This window comes from Leucoraja erinacea, chromosome 31 (genome assembly GCF_028641065.1).
Source record: "Leucoraja erinacea ecotype New England chromosome 31, Leri_hhj_1, whole genome shotgun sequence".
NCBI lineage: Eukaryota > Metazoa > Chordata > Chondrichthyes > Rajiformes > Rajidae > Leucoraja > Leucoraja erinaceus.
Genome location: NC_073407.1, coordinates 12980757 through 13008169, shown reverse-complemented (window position 1 = coordinate 13008169; position 27413 = coordinate 12980757). Strand labels below are relative to the sequence as shown.

Genomic DNA, 27413 nt, shown 5'->3' with positions numbered 1-27413 from the left:
CTCAGACAACATGTTCACGGTCTGATTGGTTCTAGACGTTGGTAGTGTTAGCACATTTTGTGTACAGACCAGTGCTGCCACTCTTGCGGCTGCCTAGGTTGCTAGGAACTTCAACTGTTTGGGAGGATTCCTCACGGATTATTACCCCTCAATGACCAGCAAGGGAAGGTCCCTAGACTGCGGTCGTTCCCTACAGAGCCTTCCCTGCTTGCACCGAGCACGAGTGCATCCCTCTGCATGTTCTCTGGGAACGTGCCAATCAACAGCATTCCTGTAGGGACATCTCGGTGTGCAGAGACCAACACGTTTGTGACAGACCAAAGAGCATCTTTGACTGCGTTGATGGGCTTCCAGCAGTGGTGATGACTGCCTCAGCGTGCGTCCCTGGGAGCAACTCTTAGATCAGAGTTAGGCAGCTGCTCGCGATGAACCGTGACAAAGTTCCTTGCATCCTTCTCCAAATCTTCTTTGCAACACAGGGAGTATGTGTGAACTCTACACAGACAGTGCCAGATGTCAGAATTGAACCTGGGTTACTGGTTTCCCCTGACTCTTAGTCTGAAGAAGGGTCTCGGCCCGAAACTTCGCCTATTCCTTTTCTCCAGAGAAGGTGTCCGTTCCACTGCGTTACTCCAGTTTTTTGTGTCTATCTGGAGCTCTGATACAGCTTTCTACTGCAACACCTTTCCACTGTACTGGGTCAAAGTGGGAAGCTTTAATCCGCTGTAGGAGTATAAGAAATAGGAACAGAATTATGCCATTTGGCCCATCGAGTCTACTCTACCAATTATGGCTGATCTATATTTTTCTCTCAACCCCATTCTCCTGCCTTTTCCCCGCAACTTTTGACACCCTTACTAATCAAGAACCTATAAATCTCTGCTTTAAAAATACCCAATAACGGACTCCACAGCCGTCTGTGGCAATGAATTCCACAGATTCATCACCCTCTGGCTAAATACATTCCTCCTCATCTCCATTCTAAAGGTACGTCCTTTTATTCTGAGGCTGTGCCCTCTGGTTCTAGACTCTCCTATCAGTGGAAACATCCTTTCCATGTCCAGGCTGAAAGAGGAGAGAACAATGGACAGGTGGGGTGGGTGGATGGAGAGAGGATCGTACAACTTGTTGCCGTGGCAACTGAAGCCCAGGTTGCCAGCATTGAAGTGGTTAAAATCAGCGATGACCAGGAAGCAGGCACTGCAGGAGTACCGGGTCCACGACTAGGGCCATTGATAAGGTGAATAACCACTGTACCTTTCCCCACGGGAGACGGGTCTAAACCTCCAAGGTTTAGGTTAAGGTGAGAGGGGGTTAGATTTAAAAGAGACCTGGGGGATAACTTTTTCAGGCAGAGGGTGGTGCTTACATGGAATGAACTGCCAGAGAACGAGATAGAAACAGGTACAGGTGCGATAATTAAAATACACTTTCTCAGCTACATGAGTAGGAAAGGTTTGTGGGCAGGTGAGTTTTTAGTTTAGTTTATTCACAAAGGGTTCAAGGATATTTTATTGTCACGTGTACTAATTAACTCGATTTACCATTCAGTCATACTAAAAAAAAGCAACAAGACACACAACTACATAAAAGTTAACACAAACATCCGCACACAGCGGATTCCCCACAATCCTCACTGTGATGGAAGGCAATAAAGTCTAATCTACTTCACGCTTTATTCTCCCGCCGTCGGGGCAATCGAAACACCCGCAGCCGGCAATCGAAGCCCCCACGTTGGGGCGATCGAAACTCGAGTCGAAGCTCCTGCAGTCTGGAGCTCCCGAATTCGGTCCCTAGCCAACTTCATCTCGCGAGCTCCACGATGTTAAAGTTCGCAATCTCCCGCGGTTGGAGCTGCAAGGTCGATCCCCGACAGGGACTGCCAGCTCCATGATATTAAGTCCCGCAGGCTTCCGCGGTTGGCGTTCCCAAAGTGGATCCCCAGCAAGAGGCCGCCAGCTCCTCGGTGTTAGGCCGCAGTGCGGACGGAGGTACGATACGGGAAAAAGATTTGCATCTCCGTCGACGTAAGAGATTTTAAAAAGTTTCCCCCAACCCCACCCTCCACATAAAACAAAGCTAAAGAGCACTAAGACATTCATTTAAAAAATACTAAAAAACAACAAAGAAGAAAAGGACGAGACAGACTGTTGGCGAGGCAGCCACTGCGGTCCCACCCGGTACAGTGAAAGGCTTTTGTGACATGGGCCAAGCACAGGCAAGTGCTCCAGCTTGGTTAGACAACTTGGTCAACATTGGCAAATTGGGTGGAAGATCCTGTTTCCATGCTGTATGGTATAGCCCCATGATTCCATGAGTTATCGAAGATTGCAGCCTAAGGGGAGTGGAAAGATGGGATTCACAAAGAGGTGTAAGAATTAAAGAGTACAGTAGGGTAGCTTTTATCATCACCGTGTAGATACATTCCATTGGGATTTGGTCAACATTCCCAGAAGACAACATTCCAGCAAGTTGAGATCAGTTGCCACAAAGACGGCGTTGATTTAATTATTTTATCAATTGCTACTTTTCTCTTTGTTAATGGCCCACAATTTACCATATGTTCATCTTAGACCTGGTCTTCCATCAGGTTGTGCAGCGAACTGTACTTGTGTTGCAATCCACAATGTTAGTGTGGCACAATGCTAACTTCCTGGCAGCACAGCTGTTGGTTTTAGCTCGCACTCCGCACATACGTACATTGAACGCACCATTCCATCAGTAGAAATGGATGATTCTGTAAGTGGAGGACAGATGTTTTTAATCCACGTGCAAATCCAAAATGTATAGGATTTCAAATTCCATCATTCGGAACACGTCTCCTCCTTGTTTCGATTCAATGGGTCATTCTCGTCTCTGGGGGGGGGAGGTGGAGGTCTCGGGAAAGACCTGGCACTCAGCCCAGGGTTGGACGGGACATGACAGATTGAGAGCAGAACCACTCCCAAAACACGCCAGCAGTCCAACAAACATGGAGCGCCCACATAGGAGGGTGAGATTCCAGCAGCAATCCATCTAGGGGGACAATCGGGATGGCACAACTCACCACCTGATGAAGGTCCACTGAATGTACACCTTGTGTGTTCCAGCCATTTGCACTGATGTGGCCCTACTGCTGGGGTGCGGCTCTGAATTCATCTTTGCAGCCCAGCCTGCCCAGCGTCCTAATACAGGAAACTCTGAAGGTCGCACAAGGCAGACTCCATCACGTCATCCCTTGCCACTTTCAAGTAATGGACCTCTCACAGAATACAGTGATCGGCAGCTGAAATCACCCCTACTGCACTGTATAAAAGACTGCTCTGGGCCAGCTATGGCGTCTCCTGGGTTACAAGATGATGTGCAAACATTTTGAAGTTAATTGTGGTTCATTCCATTATTAAAATAAAACTAACAATGAACTCACTGTGTGATATCATTTGTTATGCATACATCAGGACTTCTGAGAGACTACTGTGGCTTAGGATGTATACTTATAAATGTGTCTGGAAAATGCCCAGTATTTGATTACACAATGACCACGACACGTCCCCTTCTGAAGCAACCTCTGTCTTATTCAAGCAGGATAGATTCTGAAAGGAAGAGTCATATAAAGAGGAGGAAGGAACCCTAGAAAGGCTGCGCCTGCTGAATGTTAGGAAATGGCATTTCAATATAGATCGTACAGCTGAAAGGTTGAGTATTTAGTCTGCTAATCTTTACCATTTAGTAAACTAGTCGTTTACTCCAACCAGCCACGCTGTTTCTGAAGTTTTTGGGATGTTACATTCAAAAGCCAGGCAGTTTTTCAACAAAGCTTGCCTTCCTCTACTTTTGTCCATTAGCATGCCTATTAAAGTCGGAAATAGTTTTACTTGGAAGCGAATAAGTCATTAATTTAACGTTCAATAAAGCTTCCCCGATTTCCATAACCAATGGCTATTGAGCAGGTCCTGTTGAAGATGCATTTCAAGCCCAGATGCAGAGGAATATTCCCACTGCTCTGTGCTTATTGACTGGATCAATGGCGTATCCCAAAAAGATTCACAAAGTGCAAGAAATCTATCAATTACTTCTTTTTCCATATTCTGTATTTACTCCTTCCAACCAGGCAGGAACTGCTAATTGTTTCATTTCATTATTGGGCAGTGTGGATATCTACTGCGAAATCAGTGTAAGATTAAATTAAACCGAGTTTAAATCCAGATATCTTAGTGCAGAGTTTGATAACATTGCTACACTGTGTTAAGACATTTCCAAAATTCAAGCATTAATACAACGAATGTTGCAGGAAAGAATTTGTTAGTTCATTGTACCCTCAAAATCCTTTGTTTTATGCCTAAGCATACAATATATCAAACATAACTTCAAACCTGGGCAGAATACCTGAGACCATCAAACCTTGGGGCAGGAGCATCTTTAAGCCAAAACAAAAACTACAGATACTCAGCAGGCCAGGCAGCATCTGTGGGAATAGTTGTGGAGAGGGAGACAGGTGGGAGAAGCTGGCATCGATTTGAAGGGCCAAATGGCCCCCTACTTTGTTTAAGAGAATGGGGAATTTAAAACCCAAGCACTGTGTGTATCACATTCCTACTGAAATGGCACACAATCTCATAAATCAACAACAGAACCAACGGTGGGAAAAACAGTGAGTGCTACTTGTTGGACAACTGCCTTCTGAGTTCCACCAGATATCCTTTTTCTCCAGAGATGTCACTTGACCCTCTAAGTTATCCCAGCACTTTGTGTCTATATTTGGTATAAACCAGCATCTGCAGTTCTCGATTTCCACTGCAGCCCTCCGAGAACATGGCACCATCTCCAGAACCATCTTTCACGGATGAAAGATGATACTGAAAGATCCCAACTATGTTTTTGCCAAGAACATGGGAGTTATCCCAAGTGTTCTGGCCAATATTTATGGCCCATTTCACATTACTAAAATGAATGATCTGATTACCATCTTATTGGTATTTCTGGGGAGAGAATTTCTGTAATTGGCTGATTTCTTTCCCGGTTACAACAGCAAATACTATGATTGTGTTTAAGGGCTTCCTAACAATGGTGTGAAAGCTGCTATCTTGCAGGGGGGGGGGGGGGGGGGGGGGGGGAGGGTGCGGGGGCGGGGGGGCAGCGGGGGCAGGGAAGTGTTTGCATGTTTGTTTTAGGAGCTTTCTGCAGACAAAAGTTGACTGAGACTTAAAGAACTATGAAGAGAAAATGTTTTCTATCGTCTAGAAGAACTTGTATCGTGAGGGGGGGGAACCCAAATAGAAGTTGGAAAAAATCCTTCCATCATTCCACCAAGAACAGAAGCAATGTAAGAAACATAGAAACATAGAAACATAGAAATTAGGTGCAGGAGTAGGCCATTTGGCCCTTCGAGCCTGCACCGCCATTCAATATGATCATGGCTGATCATCCAACTCAGTATCCCGTACCTGCTTTCTCTCCATACCCTCTGATCCCCTTAGCCACAAGGGCCACATCTAACTCCCTCTTAAATATAGCCAATGAACTGGCCTCAACTACCCTCTGCGGCAGAGAGTTCCAGAGATTCACCACTCTCTGTGTGAAAAAAGTTCTTCTCATCTCGGTTTTAAAGGATTTCCCCCTTATCCTTAAGCTATGACCCCTTGTCCTGGACTTCCCCAACATCGGGAGCAAGGGAGTGACAATAATCCTTTAGGAGCCTGTGTTTTGATAGCCTGCCCATGGTACCACGGGCTCCCATCCCATTACATGGTGTAATTGCAGCTGAACGTTCAATGTTGCACAGGATCTACATGTTTGGTTTATACACAGCTCTTGGACATTGACCTCTACTGTCATCTTCCTCAAATGCAAGGATTGAAGCAGAGATCTTCAGGGAGAAAAAACGTTTTTTAATTATCTGAGCTAAAGCTGATAACGTGGCAGCATGATTGAGAAAACTCATTTAATTCCTACGTACCATTCCTTTGTTGACTCTTCGACCCAAGTGCTTTAAGTGACACAGGACAATGTTGAAATGCATCAGTAAACTTGGACTGCCAGAGTAAACAAAACATTTGTCCTGCCTCTCCCCTCTTCCAGCTTTCTATCCCCTCCCTCCCCACAATCAGTCAGAAGAAGGGTTTCAACCCGAAACCTCACCTATATGTGTTCTCCAGAGATATTTCCTGACTCGCTGTGTTACTCCAGCACTTTGTGTCTTTTTATGCATTAATCAGCATCTGCATTTTCTGGTTAATGTTTAAATAGCCGTGGAACACACACCACTTTATACCAGACATCCTTTGCTATAAGCCTGAAGGGAACCTAGTTTTCAGCAGATGGGGGGTTCCTGCCTGTCTGTTTCAGGAGCTTTCTGCAGACTTTGTGACTTAAAGAGCTTTTAAGAGAAATTTAATTCTAGCATCTAGGAGAAATTGAATCGAGGGATCCAAATAGAAGTTAGAACAATATCGAGCAACAATCTAATTTGGAAACATCTCTCCAGGCAGATGTAGAAACAAAGAATGGAAGCACTGGTTAATACACAAAAGGACACAAAATGCTGGAGTAACTCAGCAAGTCAGGCAGCATCTCTGGAGAACATGGATAGTTGACATTTTGGGTCTTGACTTTATGTCCTTTTGTGTTTCCATGCAGAAGTTGGTGGGGGGGGGAGGCGGGGGGGGGCTGCAAACTCTCTGCTGCAAATGGATACTATGGCCATTTCAGTTGTGGATCGTGAATCTGCGATTGCGTGGTACTGGCTAATACTAAGGATATGGGGCAAAGTTGGGTCACAGATCAGTTACCGATAGACGGCACATCCTCGAGGGGCTAAACAACCTATTCTTCAATGAGCAGGAAGGAACTGCAGATGCTGGTTTACACTGAAGATGGACACAAAAATCTGGAATAACTCAATGGGTCAGGCAGCATCTCTTGGAGAAAAGGAATAGGTGACATATCGGGTCGATATTGAGAAGGGTCTCGACTTGAAATGTCATTTATTCCCTTTCTCCAGAGATGTTGCCTGGCCCGCTGAGTTACCTCAGCTTTTTGTGTCTATATTCTTAAATGACACCGATTGCAATTACAGGAAATAACTAGACCAAGTGCAGACCCGTTGGGTCTGTTCCCCCAACATGTGGTTGTGGGAGGGGGGGGGGGGGGAGGCGGCACGCAGCGTCACACGCTAACTACCACCCCCCCCCGCACTCGAGCTAATGGAGGGGAGGAGGGGGGGGAGGAGGGGAGGAGAGGGGGGGAGAGAGAGAGAGATGGGGGGGATGGAGGGGGGGGAAGGGGGGGGAAGAGGAGAGGGGGGGAGAGGAGAGGGGGGGAGAGGAGAGAGGGGGGGAGCGGAGAGGTGGGGGGGGAGAGGGGGGGAGAGGGGGGGGGGGGGGAGGGGAGGGGGGGGGAGGAGAGGGAGAGGGGGGGTGAGGAGGGGAGAGGGGGGGGGGGGGGGGGGGGGGGAGAGAGAGAGAGTGCCTTTTTACTTCAACCCAAACCCAAACCCAAACAACTATTTGCAGGCAGTGCTTTTTTTACCTCTAACCATATTTTCATTTTCAAACCAAATTAAGGGTACTCACAGTGCTGTAGACATTTGTCAGTGTCATTCAAAGCTCTGATTGAGGTACACCACTTGCAGAGACTGATTGAGGCACACCACTTGCAGAGACTGATTGAGGCACACCACTTCCTGGTTTTATAGTCGCTCCCCCTCCCTCCAGCAGGGGCAGCAGAGAGAATGGGGAATGTTTTAAAAACATTAATATCTCTGTCAATTTTTATCGATGAGAAAAATCCTCGGCACACACACGGCGGAGGGGGGCTCTGAGCGAGGTGGCCAACAATGACGGCCGTAGGTGGCGGCGTACTCTCGGAAACCGCAGCACAGAAAGCCTCAACCGGTCAAGAACAGAGTTTTAGTAATATAGATGGGAACGTGAGCAATATTCTACAAACAGAAATGAATGTGGATCACAGTTGCCATTCTGTTTTTCTTTAATTCTTTAATGTTGCGTTTGCAAACTACTGTATGTCAGGAGGTCCAGCACACCCCTCGTTTTTGTTTCCCTTGGCCTTATTTCCCTTTTTATTTTCCATGCAAGTGAACGTGATCCAGCCCTTTTCTGTTAATCCTGCTGTTTTAGTCATTAGGTTCCGTCTGTTAACGATCCACTCTAAACCACATTTCTCGACAATCTCTGCCATAAAAATGTTGAATACTTTTTTCCAGTGTAATACGTAATGACCTGTTTGGTCACAGGAATCTATTTGTATCATCTGGTGCTTCTGGGATAACTCAACAAAAAAGAGATTAGCAGTGGTAATGCCGCATTTTTACGAGTATATTTCATACATGCATGAGGCAGTCCCAGAATAAAGTGAATTCTTAGGATTGTTTGACAACGATGTATAATTGTGGCTCCAAACTTTCCATGTGCAGGCTTCCGTGAAAGCTGTGATAAGCATTTGTTTTTTGGTTCAGGTTCAGGTTGAGTTTTATTATTGTCACTTGATCGGAGGTCCAGTTAAGAGCTTTGTTTCGCATGCTATCCAATAAGATCACATTGTGTTAATATAATCAAGTCAAACTTATGTACAATTGGTAGAGCAAAGGGGAAGATATACAATATAAAATATAGTTCTCAGCATTGTAGCACATTTGTCCCACAGACGAAGCCTAATGTCTGCAATGGGGTAGAGGAGAATCGGTCAATACCCTGGCTTTTGGAAGGACCTTTCTGAAGCTCGATAACAGAGGGGAAGAAACTGTTCCTGAGACTCGTGATGTACACTTTCAAGCTTTTGTATCTTCATTCCAACGGGAGCGAGGAGAAGAGGGAATGACTGGGTGGGACAGGTCATTGACAGGTCATTGACAAGGACCTAAGCAGTCATTCCAGGTGTGACAAAGGTTCACCTGTATCTCCTCCAACCTCATCTACTGCATCCGCTGCTCTAGATGTCAGATGATTTACATCGGGGAGACTAAGCGGAGGTTGGGCGATCGTTTCGCCGAACACCTTCGCTCAGTCCGCAATAACCTACCTGAACTCCCGGTGGCTCAGCACTTTAACTCCCCCTCCCATTCCCAATCCGACCCCTCTGTCCTGGGTCTCCTCCATTGCCAGAGTGAGCAACACCGGAAATTGGAGGAACAGCACCTCATATTCCGCCTGGGTTGCTTGCGTCCGGATGGCATGAACGTTGAATTCTCCCAATTTTGCTAGCCCTTGCTGTCTCCTCCCCTTCCTTAACCCTCGAGCTGTCTCCTCCCATCCCCCCACCCTCGGGCTCCTCCTCCTCCTCCCTTTTTCCTTCCTTCTCCCCCCCACCCCCCATCAGTCTGAAGAAGGGTTTCGGCCCGAAACGTCGCCTATTTCCTTCGCTCCATAGATGCTGCTGCACCCGCTGAGTTTCTCCAGCATTTTTGTGTACCATTGATTATGTTAGCTGCTTTTCCAAGGCCGCTTCAAGTGTAGATGGAGTTAACGTCGGGAGTCTGGATTGTATGATGGACTGGAATGCATCCACAACTCTCTGCAATTTCTTGTGGTCTTGGGCAGAGCTGTTCCTAACAGTGTGATGTCTTCCGAGCAAGTAGAGACGGTGGTGTCTTGGCTGTTATTTTAATGTGATTCATCCATGACAGATCATTGGTTTAGTTCAGCTTAGTTTATTGTCACGTGTACCTAGGTACAATGAAAAGCTTTTGTTGCGTACTACCCAATCAGCGGAAAGGCTATACATCATTACACCCCATGCCATCCACAGTGTATAGATACATGATAAAGCGAATAATGTTTAATGCAAGATAAAGCCCAGTAAAGTCTGATTAAAGAGAGCCCAAGGGTCTCCAATGAGGTAAATAGTAGCTCACGAATGCTCTCTAGTTATTGATAGGATGATTCAATTGCCTGGGAAGAAACTGGCCCTAAATCTGGAGGTGTGCATTTTCGCACTTCTCTACCTTTTGCCCGATGGGAGCAGGGAAAAGAGGAATTGGCCAAGGTGCGACTCATCCTTGATTATGCTGCTGGCCTTTCCAAGGCAAGCGTGAAGTGTTAATGGAGTCAATGGAAGGGAGGCTGGTTTGTGTGATGATGTGGGCTGCATCCACAATTCTCTACAATTTGTTGTGGTCTTGGATTGAGCTGTTCCCAAACCATGCTGCGATGCATCCTGAGAAAATGCTTTCTACAGTGCATCTGTGGATGTTTGTTGTTGTGGACATGCTGAACTTCCTAAGACTTCTAAGGAAGTAGATGCGTCGGTGTACTTTCTTGGCCATTGCTTCGATATGGATGGTCCAAGATAAGTTGGTAATGTTAATGTTAAGGAACTTGAAGCTCTGAACCATAAAGGATCAGGGTTCTTTCTATTCCCTTGCCAATGTGTCTGTAGATATTTAGTGTAATGTATCAGAAGAAGTCTACATAAGGGAAATAATACAATTTAAAGAAATGACCCAAACAAACACTACCACCTGAACTTTGCTCTAAATGATCAATTAATATAAATGGGACAGATTAGTTGAGTGTTTATTTATTGTTTATTTATTGTTAATAGATATAATATTCAATGGCCATTGCCTTTACTACTTTACACCCAAGGCTGAGTAGTACTAAGAAGCCACACTATTTAAAATGCTGCACCACTGAATGGTCTGATGACCCACTAATGTTCTTCTTTCGAGTGTCACCTTTCAAGACATATATCTCTTTCGTTTGTGGGTATGCCCTTGACTCATACTCGCAGCATGGTCGACACGAGATCGTAGGAGGTCTTTGTAACTCTCCTTCATGCTCGAGAGTGGTCTCCGCGTACTCGAGGCCTCAGCTAGGTCGCGGCGTTTTTTTCAATATGTTAAAAAATGCCCGCGAGTAAAATAAGGTTGCCATGGGAAAAATCGATACTTTTTTTACTTGTAGGTTTGTCGTAGTAGATCGGCATGTTAGTCGTAGGTAATCGAGGGTAGTCAAAAGTAGTCGAAGGTAGTGGTAGATAGTCTTCATTATAGTCGAAGGGAGGTCAAAGGAGATCAAAGGAGGTCATCTTCACTCTCCACTATTCGGTGTCCAATTTTCCCGAAGTTAGTCGTAGCTAGTCGTAGTTAGTCGAAGCTGGTCTTCAACATAGTCGAAGGAGGTCGAAGGAGGTCTTCTACATAGTCAAAAGAGGGCTTCAACATGTCATTTTTTCAAACTCATCTAAACTCACCAATTAGGTCGCCAAAGCGGGACAGCCCCTTTAGCTTTCCACAAATTCCCTGAAGTGGTAGATTCAATAGAGTTGATATCATGTTGACAGTTCATCTCAAAATTCATAAATGTTTTCCACTGAATTACTAGTTGATGCAACACTAGCTTTTTTTTGTAGAAACAAGGATCTGCAGGTGCTGGTTTACAAAAAAAGACATAAAGTGCTGGAGTAACCCAGCGGGTCAGGCCCCTGGAGAACATGGATAGGTGATGTTTTGGGTTGGGACCCTTCGTCAAGCGAATTATTTTTCCTGTGTTCTGTCTCCGTTAAGATGCATCATGTGATCCTGACTTAAAACATCAAAGGCCCAATACTGCAGATGGTATATGTCTGAAATAGAAACACATTTACTGTTAGCTGCTTGTGATGGAATCAGTATGGTCACAAGTCCACAAATAACATGGATCACTCATTACTCTGGTAGTTATGATACTTGTGTTGGCTGCAATTTTTTTTTATTGATTGAACAGCTTCTGCTCCCAGCAGCGATGAAACTTGGTATAAGTGTGAAAGTGCAAATGTTCACAGTTCGATATTAATGCGGATTTTCCTCCTACTTGCTAATTTCCAAATGCAAAGAATGTCGAATACCAGCAAAGTGCTAATGTGCCAAACCACCATCGGAAGAATGAAGAATGAAGTTATTGTGAAACTCAAGATGATACTTCCTCAAAAAGGCTGAACACTTCCTTTCTCCATGAAGCCCGTTGTTCAATTGCTGACCTCTACGAGTATTTATATCAGTATACAAGTTCAAATATATAAATTCAAAATAATTCAAAACCATTGCATTATTGCAGTCTAACTGCATTTCAACTTCATCAAATGTATTTGTATTATTGACCACATCCCTTGCAGCACAATCAATGCCACAAGGCCTCGTTGGTCTCCAAGACTCTTTGAAGAAGATCACTCATTTCTGTTGTGATGGGGAATAACTTGATCTTCACTATAGTTTCCGTAGTCTCAGGATGCAGTGAGAAGACATGAGTTTGGATTTCACATTGGGATTTTGGTGAGAAATTATGTCTATTTTTTGTACGTTGGTTGCATTCTCTACACTCTTCATCCAAAAGTGCTCAAGTCTAATACAGAAATTGGTGCCGTCTAATGTAGCAAATGAATGCAAAGTTCTGTCTCTCAATAGCATTGCCAAAGATATCACTGAGCTGAATTTACTATTAACAGGCCCAAGGGGAAGGAACGTGTTGACTTTCTCTGATTTATGAGAATTATCCCAGGAATGTTTGGGTTAACGTTTCATGAGCCTTGGACGGGTTTGGGCCTATGCTTGCTTGAGTTTAGAAGGAGACCCCATTGAAACGTACAGAATAGTGAAAGGCCTAGACAGAGTGGATGTTTCCAATAGTTGGAGAGTCTATGACCAGAGGGCACAGCCTCAGGATAAAAGGATGGACCTTTAGAAAGGAGATGAGGAGGAATTTCTATAGTCAGAGGGTGGTGAATCTGTGGAATTTATTGCCACAGACAGCTGTGGAGGCCGTTTTTTTGGTATTTTTAATGAGGAGATTGACAGGTTCTTGATTAGTAAGGCTGTCAAAGGTTATGGGAGAATGGGATTGAGAGGGAAAGATGGATTAGCCATGATTCAAAGATGGAGTGGATGCAAATGGCCCAATTCTGCTCCTATGACTAATTAACTTACAAGGATAGAATTAAACTTTGGAAAACGATTAAAATATTTTTCTTAATTATCAATCGGGCTACCATTCCCCATTCTTAATTCATGTTTACCAACAATCTGAAACAGGAAGAGTGAAGCAATCATACAGTTATCTGCCAAAGCTGCTCTGCATCTATTTAATGTCAGACTGATGAGAATTGGGTGCAGTGATTTTCCAAATCCAGTGTATCTTTCCACAATGGGAAGCAATGCGATATCAGCGAAGTGCCAGTGTATCCTTCAAATCCCAAGAAACTCTTCCTAATCTGAATCTCACACAGGCCCTCATCCAAAGACTCCATGATGCAGTAATATTCGGAGAGTTATTATTGTTCCATAAGATATTTTATTATTTGAAGCTTTCATCCCGAACAGTCATACATTGGCCAGCAGTTGGTTTGCATTAATTTCCGAGGCATGAACGATGAAGGGCAGGAGGAGGTTTATTCCTGCCAGTGGACTTGATGGATGATGAACAATTAGTTAAAGCCCAACAGTGGGAGGTTGGGAGTGGGTGGAGTCTGTAAACATCCTCTCCTGAACCCAACTGAGTCAAAAGTCAGTTTTATTGCGTGACATTGGGGGATTTTAAATCTCTCCACTCTCTCTTTCCTGCATGTTACGACTGAATCAACGGCATTGTTCATTGGTCACAGTTTCTAATCGGGCACAATGAAAATTAGATGAGCAAACAGATTTAATTTGTTGCCACTTTGAATAAATTTGCTGTACTTTTGATTGGCTTTTTCGCTAAGTGTGCCAATCTATTTAACACATGGCCTCCGCTCTCCAAGTGGGTCCGGCAAGAGTTATGGATAAATGCTCTTTTTGTTGGGGGAGGACAATGACGCACTTTTTCATACACCATCTGTTCCATCCCTTCAATCGTTGTGTGTGGTCTGTCTCATCAATCACTGCATAATGTAACCATATATTTAAAGAATTTGGAAAAGGTTAAGATCATCTTCAGGGACCGCGTGGGCACACTGATGCCAATGTAACGTCGCACTGTTGAAAAGGAAGGTGCAAAAGACTTGCATCCATTCCTGGTTTTGCACTGAGATATTTTAATCCCAATTATTGAAAATTAATGGAAAGAGGGTTTCAGCAACTAAGTTACAGAGAAAGGTTGAACAAGTTAGGGCTTTATTCTTTGGAGCGCAGAAGGTTAAGGGGGGACTTGATAGAGGTTTTTAAAATGATGAGAGGGATAGACAGAGTTGACGTGGAAAAGCTTTTCCCACTGAGAGTAGGGAAGATTCAAACAAGGGGACATGACATGAGAATTAAGGGACTGAAGTTTAGGGGTAACATGAGGGGGAACTTCTTTACTCAGAGAGTGGTAGCTGTGTGGAATGAGCTTCCAGTGAAGGTGGTGGAGGCAGGTTCATTTTTATCATTTAAAAATAAATTGGATAGTTATATGGATGGGAAGGGAATGGAGGGTTATGGTCTGAGCGCAGGTATATGGGACTAGGGGAGATTATGTGTTCGGCACGGACTAGAAGGGTCGAGATGGCCTGTTTCCGTGCTGTAATTGTTATATGGTTATTGATATATTGTTCGCATTTCGGAATGTACCGAGCTGCTACTTTCACAATAATATATCAGGAATACAATGGCAATTAATAATATATCAGGAGAAACAAACTACAGCGTCAGAAACAGACTGCGGTCTAATTCTCTCACAGCCACAGATGGGTGGAAAGAGCAACGTGTTTAATTTGATGTACTGTTTCCAATCCCACACTTAACTTTCCAGTTTTACTGAAGGGACTCAAAAACTGTAATTTCCTTTCCCACAGTCTCCCAGATTTTCATGCCAGTGGAAGGAGAGATCTTGCGACTTCACAAATACAAATTATTTCCATTATATCGTTTAAATCTGCCGTGGGAAAAAAAAAATGATTGCGTCCTTCGACAGTAGACCTCCTGCAAAGTGACTGCTTTATCGAAGGAAAGGATCTTCTTTTTTATTAAATGAAAGCAGAATGTTTCACAAAGCAAGAAAATATCAGTTAATGGATCAAAGGAACCAGCTACAACCAGCTGAGGGTTTAAGAAGGAACTGCAGATGCTGGAAAATCGAAGGTACACAAAAAAGCTGGAGAAACTCAGCGGGTGCAGCAGCATCTATGGAGCAAAGGAAATAGGCAACGTTTCGGGCCGAAACCGAAGGGTTTCGGCCCGAAACGTTGCCTATTTCCTTCGCTCCATAGATGCTGCTGCACCCGCTGAGTTTCTCCAGCTTTTTCGTGTACCATCAACCAGCTGAGGGGCAGGTTCGAAAGGCCATAACATACCAACCACCTGATTCTGCAGATGCACGCTGTGCTTGTGAAGGCATCAGCTGTTGACCTTATTTTATTGTGTGGCCACTGTCATAAAAAGCATAGAAACATAGAAAATAGGTGCAGGGGTAGGCCATTCGGCCCTTCGAGCCAGCACCGCCATTCAATATGACCATGGTTGATCATCCAAAATCAATACCCCGTTCCAGCTTTTTTTCCCCCATATCCCTTGATTCATTTAGCCCTAAGAGCTAAATCTAACTCTCTCTTGAAAACATCCAGTGTATTGGCCTCCACTGTCTTCTGTGGCAAAGTTTTTCCTCATTTCATTCCTCAATGGCAGACCCCTTATTCTTAAACTGTGACCCCTGGTTCAGAAAAACTGATTTTAGATGATCAGCCATGATCATATTGAATGGCAGTGCTGGCTCGAAGGGCCGAATGGCCTATTCCTGCACCTATTTTTCTAAGCTTCTGTGAGAGAAGAGTGACTTGGGTTTTTACATTGTCCTTGATTATGTTTTTGGCCTTGCCGAGGCAGTGTGAAGTGTAGATGGAGTTAATGGATGGGACATTGGTTTGTGTGATCCTCAACTCTTTGCAATTTCTTCCGGCCTTTGTCAGTTTGGCAGAGGTCCTTTGAAAAGGTGCATTGGGAGACTTAGTGTAGGAAACAAAATATGTGGACCATCTCCTGAAATACCACCAACCTGTCTCCATCAGGGACCACTTGCACCATCAATTACCACTTGCCTCCATTAGATATCATCTGCCCCTCCAGGTATCACTGCCCACATCCGGTACCACTTGCCCCATCAAGTACCACTTGACCCCATCGCACACCACCTGCCCCTATCCCGTCCCACTTGTCCTGTGTAAATCATCCTTAATCCCAATGGACTGCCTAAGAGGGAGATAAAATCTGGACCCTGCTACCCTTTTGATTGTGATCGTATATATTAATCTAGTAACGGATGCAGAAAAGCAGAAAGTCTGATGATACAGATTGCTTTGAACTGCTCTGGACAGCCAGCCTGGCTCATTCCGTTCACTTCACTGGAGTGGGGCTTGAAGTTAAGAAAATGTACAATGAACCGTGTCTGATTTACTAGGTGTCTCCAACGTGACCTTTATTGCTGCACAGTGAACGAGTGGTAACAATTCTGAATCTAGCTGTATCAGGATCTCCAGAGATGATGACGGGTCTCTCAGGCTCCGCTCGTAAGGATTTGTCTGTGATCCATTTGCTGCCTCACCATAACAAGATGACAGCATCAGATTTCAATCACAACTGTACACATTGTAGCTTAGGGTTTCAGGCGATGCTCCCTGGAGCCCTAAACAAGCCTGGTAGAAATCTCAGCCGTCTCCTGGGGTCAAGGGGTTTCTCTCAGTATGTTATTAGATTTCCAAACACTTCTAAAGAGTGCTCGAATGGGGGTGCAGGGAAGGAATATAAAGGGAGCTAAAGCTCAAATTGTGAGATTAAATGATTTTATATCTGCACTGTAGAGTGTAGGAGTGTGAAAAAGATTCAGTCCCCAAATCCTCTAAGTTATTGTACAGTATTTGTTCATTGCAATATCTGCTTTCATTTTTAGTTTATTCTGTTTGATTAGCTGGTGATTATTGGATTGTTACCCAAGGGGACTAGCTTTGTACAAATTAACTGTGCTACTCCCTTTAGTCACTTGATCCACAAGTACATCTGGGACAGAGGTTCTGAAATTTTGAGAGGTGCGCTATTAATGTAAGGCGGACATTTAATTTTATCCGGTAGCAATTTCAAAACTGCGACAAAAAATATTTGTATTTGTAAGTTCAATAAAGCAAAATGATTCATTTTCCAATTTGCCAGGACAGGTATTGGAAGTAAATCCAGACCCTTTCAGCTAGTGTGAACAAAGCTTTAACCTCACATCTGAGGGTTCTTGCACAAATTTGATGAGTACAGAATTAGTTATTTGCAGTAAATCTGATTTCCTCACAGACCTACGAATTAGCTCCAGGCCACCACGTCTCACTCGCTCACTGAAGGATTGGCATGTATCCCTTCAGATGGTTCAACTGCAATCAATTTACCTCAAAGGGAAATAAATCTAGCAACAAGTGACATCCTTTGATATGACTGCCCGATAGATTCAAAACTCTCATGCCTTTGTCAAAGAAAAACCTCAGTGCAGAGAGCCTGCAAGGTTGAGAAGAACTAATCAATGGGAAAGATCAATCAAAGATTAATGTCACATTTTGAAGGCTTGGAGCCTAGACCATACATGATTCTTGAGACGTGCTCTAGCAATAACGTGGAAGAATATATCATGTTTTCTAACGTGTTGGTATTTTACTTTCCATGATCAGCTAATGTTTTGAGCTAGGTCCCGTATAATGATTTGAGCGCTCGGTTCGAGCCTGCGATCAAGTGCAGAACTGAAAGCTTGCTTCGTTGTTCAACATGCTGTCTTTCAGGGTAAACCTTAGACAGGGTAAACCTCAGTCAACTTAATGGATATTAACGATCCTAGGTCCCATTAGCACAAAAGAGCTGAGTGTTCTCCAAGCATCGTGGTCAGCACTTGTCACCAACAAGACATTAATTTGCCTTGTTCTCCCAATCTCCCGAGAGCTTGCATTATTCTCAGCAGTGACAGAATTCCCTTGCAATGCTGATTTTATAATTGCAGCCAAATTACCTTGCAGGGAGTGGGCACATACACACGACAGGGAAACTTCCTGAGCTGAGGAAGTGGCTGGGAGAGGTCCAGCAGAATATAGATCTGCTGGAAATTTGAGCAGAGCATTGGTAAATGGAATTTAATCCTGACATTTTGGGGATGCATGTTGTGTAGTCATATCGAGGTAGAACAAATTCAGTAAATGGTCGGGCGCCAAGGAGTGTTGATGAACTGATCAACCTAACAGTCGGAGTCAATGGTTTCCTGACGGGGGTAAAGCAGGTATATCATTGATAAAGAAGATGTGTGCCATGATTGCTATCATATGTCAGGGCCTAGAATACAAGAATACAAAACACTAGTTAAACCACACCTGGAGTATTGTGAGCAGATCTAGATATCTAACTATATGAAGGGTGTGACTGGGCTAGAGAGGGTGCAAAGGAGATTCAATGACGTACAACTTAGTTTGGAAGGGCATTTGTTTTTTAATCAGAGCGAAGGAGATGAAGGGATTATCAGACAGACATTTATAAGATTATAAAAGGTATAGATCGAGTAGAGGATCAAAATCCTTTCCCATGGTAGAGGGTATCAAAAGCAAGAGGAGAAGGTGGAAGAGATGTCCGATGTGTCCTCATTCTTTAGGGAACGGGGGTTCCCCTCTCCCATCATGGATGAGGCCCTCACTCATGTCTCCTTGGTACCCCGCAGTTCTACCTTTGCTCCCCCTCCCCCTAGTGGCAACAGTCAGAGTTCCCCTAGTCCTTACCTTCCACCCTATCGGCCATCGCATACAACACATAATCCACCAAAATTTCCGCCATCTCCAACGGGATCCCACTACTAGCCACATTTTCCCATCTCCACCCCCTTTCCGCCTTCCACAGAGACCGTTCCCTCCGCAACTCCCTGGTTAACCCAACCCTTCCCACCCAAACCACCCCCTCCCCGGGTACCTTCCCCTGCAACTGCAGAAGATGCAGCACCTGTCCCTATACCTCCTCCCTCGACTCTGTCCAGGGACCCGGACAGTCCTTTCAGGTTAACTTGCACCTCCTCCAACCTCATCTACTGTATCCGTTGTTCAAGATGTGGACTCTTATACATCGGCGAGACCAAACACAGACTGGGCCATCGTTACGCGGAACACCTTTGCTCAGCCCGCGTGAACCAAGCTGGTTGCTGGACAATTTAATTCTCCTTCCCATTCCTTCACAGACCTTTCTGTCCTCGATCTCCTCCATTGTCAGAGTGAGACTGAACGTAAATTGAAGAAACATCATCTCATATTTTGCGTGGGCAGCTTACATCCCAGTGGTATGAATATTGATTTCACTCACATTCAGGGAGCCCCGGCATTCCCTCTCTCTCTATCCCTCCTCCCGCATCTATCCCACTTACATTCCAAGAAATCCTCTTCCTCAGCACCCTTGCCAATTTGATTCACCCAATCTATATGTAGATTGAAGTCACCCATTATAACTGTTTTACCTTTGTTGCACGCATTTCTAATTTCCTGTTTGATGCCATCCCCAACTCCACTACTACTGTTAGGTGGCCTGTACACAACTCCCACTAGCGTTTTCTGTCCCTTAGCATAAAGGGATACCTAATGTAGGCAAATGGGATTAGTGTAGCTGGGCTAAAAGGTTGGTTAGGACGTGGATGGCTAAAGGGCCCATTTCTGTGCTGTACAATTCTGTCTCAATATTTCTGATGTTATGACCTCACAAGTAGGTAGGAATCACTCGTCATTGGATGAGAAAGCCACCCACCATCTTCCATTGAAGGCTGCTACCATCAATATGTTTTGTGGCCTGTGCAACATCATGTTTAGACTTTAGACTACAGCATGGAAACACCAACCAAGTCCATGCCGATCAGAAATCATTCCCGTACACTAACACTACCCTGCACACTAGGGGCAAATGACAGTTTTTACCAAAGGCACACAAACCTACACGTCTTTGGAATGTGGGAGGAAATCGGAGCACCTGGAGAAAACCCACGCAGTCACAAGGAGAATGTACAAACTCCGTACAGACAGTACCCGTAGTCAGGATCGAACCTGCGCCTTTGGTGTGATAAGGCAGCAACTCTGCCACTGCGCCGCTGTGCTGCTCCTTCTGGCAGAAAATATACTGGCTATTACTGAGAGGGGTGTGTTTTAAAAATCGGTAATTTTTTAGTCAAAGCCGGTTGCGGTTGCGATGCTAGTTGAAGATGGTTGCCGGAGGTTGCAGGTAAGAGCTTCCACTACCTGCAACCTCCTATTTTTAGTCGCGGCCGGTTTTGAATTTTTTTAAACAATCGCCGGAACATAGAAGAAGCGGAAACCACTTTCGACCATTAGGGAGACCGACAAAAACCTCCGGGAACCGCACGGAAACCTTGTGTGGGGCGCAAAGTCTCCAGAGGTTACCGTTCAGGTTTCCTAAGTGGGACAGGGGCATTAAGGGTAGCAACTATTGTGGCGGATAATTTCACACCTACAAAACAAGGACTAGAAAATGTCCACACTACTGTACCGCAAAAGCAATTAATTGTATATGATGTGCATCGCGAGTTTTGAGAATTATATGAAACAACTCATTAAAATTATAAGCTGCACGTACAATAATTACAAGAAAAAACTAACAAGACCAGGTTGAATGTATTCAACTCCATGTTTCATTTCCATCCACTGGATTCACTTCAAAGCCTCCGTCGACAAACCACATACTTTAATTAGCCAAATTTAAGCGATGCAAATTAGAGATTGGTGAAGGATGAATTGCTGATTCAAAAAGTAATTATCGAAAGTAATAACAAAGTTGAAATATATGTTGTACCTTTTGTATGCGAGGTTCCATTATACCCCATGAACACATAAATATTCATCCGGTGATTTTTGCAGCAAGTTAAGACTTTCATCGTAAAATGTTGTTTTTTCATCCAAAACACTTACTTGGTCTTAAAAACAGGCTTTCAACAATGATCACTCTCTTGATGGTGATTGAATCTTTTTAGATTTACTTTAGCAACCATTATCATAGCAGAAGATAGAGACAAAAAGCTGGAGTAGCTCAGTGGGACAGGCAGTATCTCTGGAGAGAAGGTATGGGTGGCGTTTCGGGTCGAGACCCTTCTTTAGACTCGACCTAAAACGTCACCAGTTCCTTCTCTCCAGAGATGCTGCCTGCCCCGCTGAGTTATTCCAGCATTTTGAGTCTATCTTTGGTTTAAACCAGCATTTGCTGTTCCTTCTTTCCCATAACAGATATGGCTCTACCTCTCACTGCCTCGTTGAAATGCTCTTAATTCCAACACATAACCAGGTTTGTTTCCTTTTACATTGAATCTGGATGTGAAATAATCCCAGTCTCCTGCACTTGAGTGGTTGCTGTAGTAATCACAGCCACCTGAGCCAGATAAATTCACCCACTTGGTGGTACTCTAAACTCTTTATTAAGGCCAAAACATCAAAAGCTTCAATAGCAACTTTCAAAGGAGAATTGGATAACGAGTTTGAAAGACTGCATAAAGTGGATTCTGGAGCAAAAAACAACCTGCAACAGGTCAGGCAGCATCTGTGGAGTGAAATCGATGGTCAAGGTTTCAGATGGAGACCATACATTAGAGTTACTTTTAGACTTTAGAGATACAGAATAGAAACAGCCCTACTGCCCACCAAGTCCATGTCGACCAGCAATCACCCTGTACAGTAGCACTATCCTACACACTAGGGACAATTTACAATTTTTACCAAAGCCAATCAAGCTACAAACCTGTACATCTTTGGAGTGTGGGAGGAAACAGGAGCGCACAGAGGAAACCCAAACGGTCACAGGGCGAAAGTACAAACTCTGTGCGGATAGCACCCATCTTCAGGATTGAACCCGGGTAATTCTACCGCTGCTCCACTGTTACATCAGCCCATTATCTCTCACTCCACTTAGGTCCACCTATTACCTACCAGACCTTGCTTCTCCCAACCCCCCGCTCCCCTTCACACAGGCTATCTTCCCGCCACACTGCCGGTCTGGATGAAAAGTCTTGACCCCAAGCATCAACCATCCCTTTCCTTTCACAGATGCTGCCTGACTCACTGAGTTCCTCCAGCACTTTGGTTTTTACTCAAGGGATTGAACATGATAACTATGCATTTCTCTGGGGGAAGTATTCAATAGACAACAGACAATAGGTGCAGGAGTAGGCCATTCAGCCCTTCGACCAGCACTGCCATTCTCAATGCGATAGACAAAAGGTGCAAGAATATGCCATTCGGCCCATCGAGCCAGTACCACCATTCGATATGTTTAAGAAGGAACTGCAGATGCTGGAAAATCGAAGGTAGACAAAAATGCTGGAGAAACTCAGCGGATGAGGCTGCATCTATGGAGCGAAGGAAATAGGCAACATTTCGGGTCGAAAACCTTCTTCGTCATTCAATATGATCATGGCTGATCATCCACAATCAGTACCCCCGTTCCTGCCTTCTCGCCATATCCCCTGACTCCGCTATCTTTAAGAGCTCTATCTAACTCTCTCTTGAAAGCATCCAGAGAATTGGCCTCCACTGATTTTGAGGCAGAGGCTAATCATTCAAAGAGCTGGAATGGGCTATTTGGACTTTCTGCAATGTGTGTTTCTAGTACAGTTGTACTGAGTCTGGTTACAGTGCAGCCTCGTTGAAATTCCTGACACGTGATGCGAAAGTACAACATATGGCCTCAGCAGTGGGGAACAAGTGGTGCCATCTACGCTCTTACATTTGCCCACAGACATTCCACTTGCCATCTCAGCCTGGCACCCTGCACAAGGGATCAGGTAGCCCGTGTGAACAGGGCCAGTAACTGTGTGTCAACTGTTGCTCAATTCTGAAGGAAACACACAGAGTCTGAAGCAGGAAACATGAGTTAATTCATAGCCAGGTTATGTACATAAACCAACAGGGAGCTAAAGATCAATAGATTTAAGATAGGTATTAAGAAAAATAGAATTAAGAAGTAAATTTTATTTAAAAACTCCTTGAACCTCTACAGAAAAAAAAACATTACTATAGAATGGAATAACTCAATAGTGTGGGGAGAATAAAAAATGATATAATTAGTGGAGGGTTAGTGTAAATGGACACTTGGTGGTCAGCACAGTCTCGATGGGCTGAAGGGACTGTTTTCTGTGCTGTATCTTTCGATGACTCTGCATGTTTTTCCACAGGGCCAGTAACCCATTGAGACAAATGGGGTTGTCATCAGAGATCCATGGAAGTCCAACTGGAATGGAAGCTCAGTGGCTGACTGCCGGCAGGTCCCAGCAAAACTCTCAGCCAGCTATCAGCTTAAGGCAGAAGATAAACACAAAATGCTGGAGCAACTCAGCGGGACAGGCAACATCCTTGGAGAGAAGGAATGGGTGATGTTTCAGGTCGTGACTCTTCTTCTGTTTTCAGTCAGGACCCGAAACGTCACCCATTCCATCGCTCCAGAGACGCTGCCTGTCCCGCTGAGTTACTCCAGCATTTTGTGTCTATCTTTGGTCTAAACCAGCATCTGCAGTTCCTTCCTACACATCAGCTTAATGCAGCCAATCTCCAACAATGAATTTACGATTGAGCCTCCAAGCTTGTAAAAATCAATCGCCAGCGATTTTGCAGAGTTTGGGCTGTGTTAGTCATTTTTACCATGTCGTCACTCTAGATTAGACAAGATTTAGTAGGATAACTCAGCGGGTCAGGCAGCATCTCTGGGGAATACGGATAGGTGACGTATCAGATCAGGGGCTTTCTCCAGATTCCTTGTTTCAACGTTCTAAGATTTGGTCGTTATCCAGTGGGTTGAGGTCAGAAATGACCTGCCAGTAAATGTACTTTAAGGTCAGGTTTTTTGACAAGAATAGTGGTGCAGCAAAACTTGTGGAAAGCAGCATAGTGTGACTAGCAGGTCATTTCACTGACCTTTTGCAGTTGTACTGTTCAATTTATTTTTTTTGGTGGCAATTGCTGATGGCCTCAGTGTTATATTTAATCATGAAATCCATTCTTTAAATTTTACAAGCTGGAAACTAAGTGTTTGGTAGGTTTGATTCAAAGGCTAGCTTGGGGATTGAATGATCTTTGATCTTAACCTTACAAAATACAATTACAAACAATCAGATTTATTATTTTGCAGAAACAAGGAACTGCAGATGCTGGTTTATAAAAGAAAATACACAAAGTGCTGGTGTAACTCAAGGGGTCAGGCAGCAACTCTGGAGAACATGGATAAGTGAACCCTTCTTTAGACTCCTGATGAAAGGTCCCAACTTGCAACATCACCTATCCATGTTCTTCAAAGATGCTGCCTGACCCGTTGAGTTACTCCAGCATTTTCTGTCTAGATTTATTATTGTGTTATGTCTGGTCAAAAGTGGATATGAATCAGAACAATTAAATCCCTCAGCTTGATGTGAGTTTGGAGACGATGGTGGTATTGAACGCAGAGCTGTAACCGGTGCAGAGTGGAGTCACAGATACATACAATGTGAAAACAGGCCCTTTGGCCCAACTTGCCCACAACAATCAATATGTCCCATTTACACTAGTCCCACCTGCCTGCATTTGGGCCATATTCCTTTAAACCTACCCTATCCATGTACCTGTTTGGATGTTGCTTAAATGCTACACCAGCACCTGCCTCCACTACCACCTCCAGCAGCTCGTTTCATATACCCTCCACCCTTTCTGTAAAAGGTTACCCCTCAGGTTCCTATTAAATCTCCCCCCCCCCCCCACCTCCCCTCACCTTAAACCCACAGAAAGACAGCAAGACCTTATTCGCTGTCGATTTGTTGGGGAGAAAAGTGAATGGAAGTGTGTCCAGGTGGTGAGTGAGGCAAGATTTGATGTAACCAACCTTTCAAGGCACTTTGTCACAATGGGAAAGCGTGCCGCTGGTTGTTGAAGCAAAAATAGGATGATTTCCTCATTTCATTATTTCCTGTAAAAACAGAAAGCATTTCAAAAGATTTTCATTACTAAAAGAAACTAACTGTTAACAGAATTAACCATTTTTTTTTCCATTCTACTGTCCAGAGGAAATCCCCCTTCTAGACTGATGACCTTAATGTCCAAGCCAGGTTTATGACATTGGTGGTGATAGCAAATTCCCAGGAACATTGATGTCAGCAGCATATACTGACCAAGGGAATGTTCATTCCCACGTTAACGATGTTGATCGCACATACCCCAAATCGTGTCACTCTCATTTTTGCCATCTCCAGCATAAATGGGAAAAATATCAAAAGCTTTCATTGCAACATCTGGAGGATTTAATTGTTTTTCGCATAGCAACTGATGCAGTTGCTAAAATAAACTCCCAAAATAGTAAACTTGTAAAATGCAGGATGCCTTTGAGGTTGAGTCTTGCAAAAACGTATTAATCTCTACAATAATGTTTGAATTGATAATGCCCTCAGTACGTTGGAATCTGTGGGAATCACAGCAGCGATGATATATTTTACTGTAGCTTGCTCCTGTGGCTTGATCTGAAGATAGCCATCCACACCTTTAAACTGAGAGTTTATGTCATTCTTATTTGCATTAGAGGTGCAGCTGTAATCTCTCTTAACCTAATATAGCAAAATGAAACTGAATAGTATTCTGTAACTTCTCCCTCACTGTGTGGCACATTGACATGGTTAGTGGAGCTGCTACATCTCTGTGGCAGACGACTGAGTTCACTCCTGTCTATGTGGAGTTTGCACGTTCTCCCTGTGACTGAGTAGGCTTTCTCCAAGCCCTCCTGTTTCCTCCCACATTCCAAACCCAGAGGTTAATTGGCCACTCTGAATTGACCCTAATGTGTAAATGAGTGAATCAGGGTGAAATTGATGAGAATGTGGGGAGATTTAAAAAATGGGAATATTGTTGGATCAGTGTAATGGGGGGGTCAGTATAGTCACAGTGGGCCAAAGGGCCTGTTTCCATGCTGCGTACTTCCTTGAGCAGTGAATGGGAGGGGTCCTGAGGAGTGTTATAGAGAAAAGGCATCTAGGAGTACAAGTGGAAGTGCAGATGCTGGTTTACACCAAAGATAGACACAAAGTGCTGGAGTAGCTCAGCGGGTGGTCAGGCAGCATCCCTGGAGAAAAAGGATAGGCGTTGTTTCCCAAGCTGAGAAGTCACCCATCCGTTTTCTCCAGTGATGCTGCCTGACCCGCTCAGTTACTCGAGCATCTTAGGAGTACAGGAACATGGTTCCCTGTAAGTGGTATCACACACAGGTAGATAGGGTGTACACAAGCTTTTGCACGCTGGCCTTCATCAGTCAGGGTATTAAGTATTGAAGTTGGGATGTCATGTTCAAGATGTTTGTGAGGCCGCATTCGGAATAATGTGTCCAGATTTGGTCTCCGTGCTCTAGGGAGGTTGTCATCCAACTAGAAAAAGTGCAAGAGAATTTACAAAGATGTTGCCAGGGCACGAGGGCCTGAGCTTTGGAGATAGGTTGGGCAGGCTTGGACTTTATTGCTTGGAGAGCAGGAGGCTGTGGTTTAATCTTATAGAGGTGTGTTAATCTGAGGGACCACTTTTACACAGAGGGTGGTGAGTATAGGGAACATACTGCCAGGTGAGGTAGAAAGGACAGGTACCCTAATGGATATTGGGACAGGTACGTGGATAGGAAAGGTTTCGAGGGATATGAACGAAGCACGGGCAAATGATGTGTTTAAATGGGGCATTGTGGTTGGCAGGGACAAGTTGGGCCAAAGGGTTCTGTGCTGTGCTGTATAACTGGGCACAGTGGCACAGCTGGTAGAGTTGCTGCCATATAGCACTAGAAACCTGGGTTTGAGCCCAACCTCTGGTGCTGTCTGTTTGTTCATTTTCCCTGTGACACCATGGGTTTCCTCTCACATCCCAAAGACGCGTGGGTTTATAGGTTAATTGGTCAGTAAACGTTCCCTAGTGTTTAGCGAGCGGATGATAAAGTGGGATAAATAGAAGTGGTGTGAATGGATGATCAATGAATGATGTGGACTCAATGGGTAGAAGGACCTGTTTCCATGCAGTATCTAAACTAAACTAGAGACTCTGTGACAATGTAATTACGATTCGATGTAGAAACAAGGAACTACCGAGGCTAGTTTACAAAAAAAGATACACAATGCTGGAGTAACTCAGCAGATCAGGCAGCATCTCTGGAGAACATGGCTGGGGTGACGTTAATGGTTGAGACCCTTCTTCAGACAGATAATGAATTCATCTTATAGAATCTTATAGAAGGATCTTTTGGGGGGATTTTATGGAAACATAAAATTCCTAAGGGATTGGACAGGCTAGATGTAGGAAAAATGTTCCCGATGTTGGGGGAGTCCAGAACCAGGGGTCACAGTTTAAGAATAAGGGGTAGCCATTTAGGGCTGAGATGAGGAAAAACTTTTTCACCCAGAGAGTTGTGAATCTGTGGAATTCTCTGCCACAGAAGACAGTGGGGACCAATTCAGTGGATGTTTGCAAGAGAGAGTTAGATATAGCTCTGAGGGTGAACGGAATCAAGGGATATGGGGAGAAAG

At 44.3% G+C, this 27413-nt stretch overlaps 1 long non-coding RNA gene across 1 annotated transcript in view; it reads right to left on the bottom strand.

The window, feature by feature from the left end:
- Positions 1-9496: 9496 nt before the first annotated feature.
- The window catches only part of LOC129711935 (uncharacterized), a 21322-nt gene continuing 3405 nt past the window's right edge, over positions 9497-27413 (bottom strand). Inside the window, exons 2-3 of the long non-coding RNA XR_008725962.1 lie at positions 24752-24835; positions 9497-11559 (exon numbers count right to left, since the gene is read on the bottom strand). This is a non-coding gene — a long non-coding RNA (uncharacterized LOC129711935). The remainder of the gene's footprint in view (positions 11560-24751; positions 24836-27413) is intronic.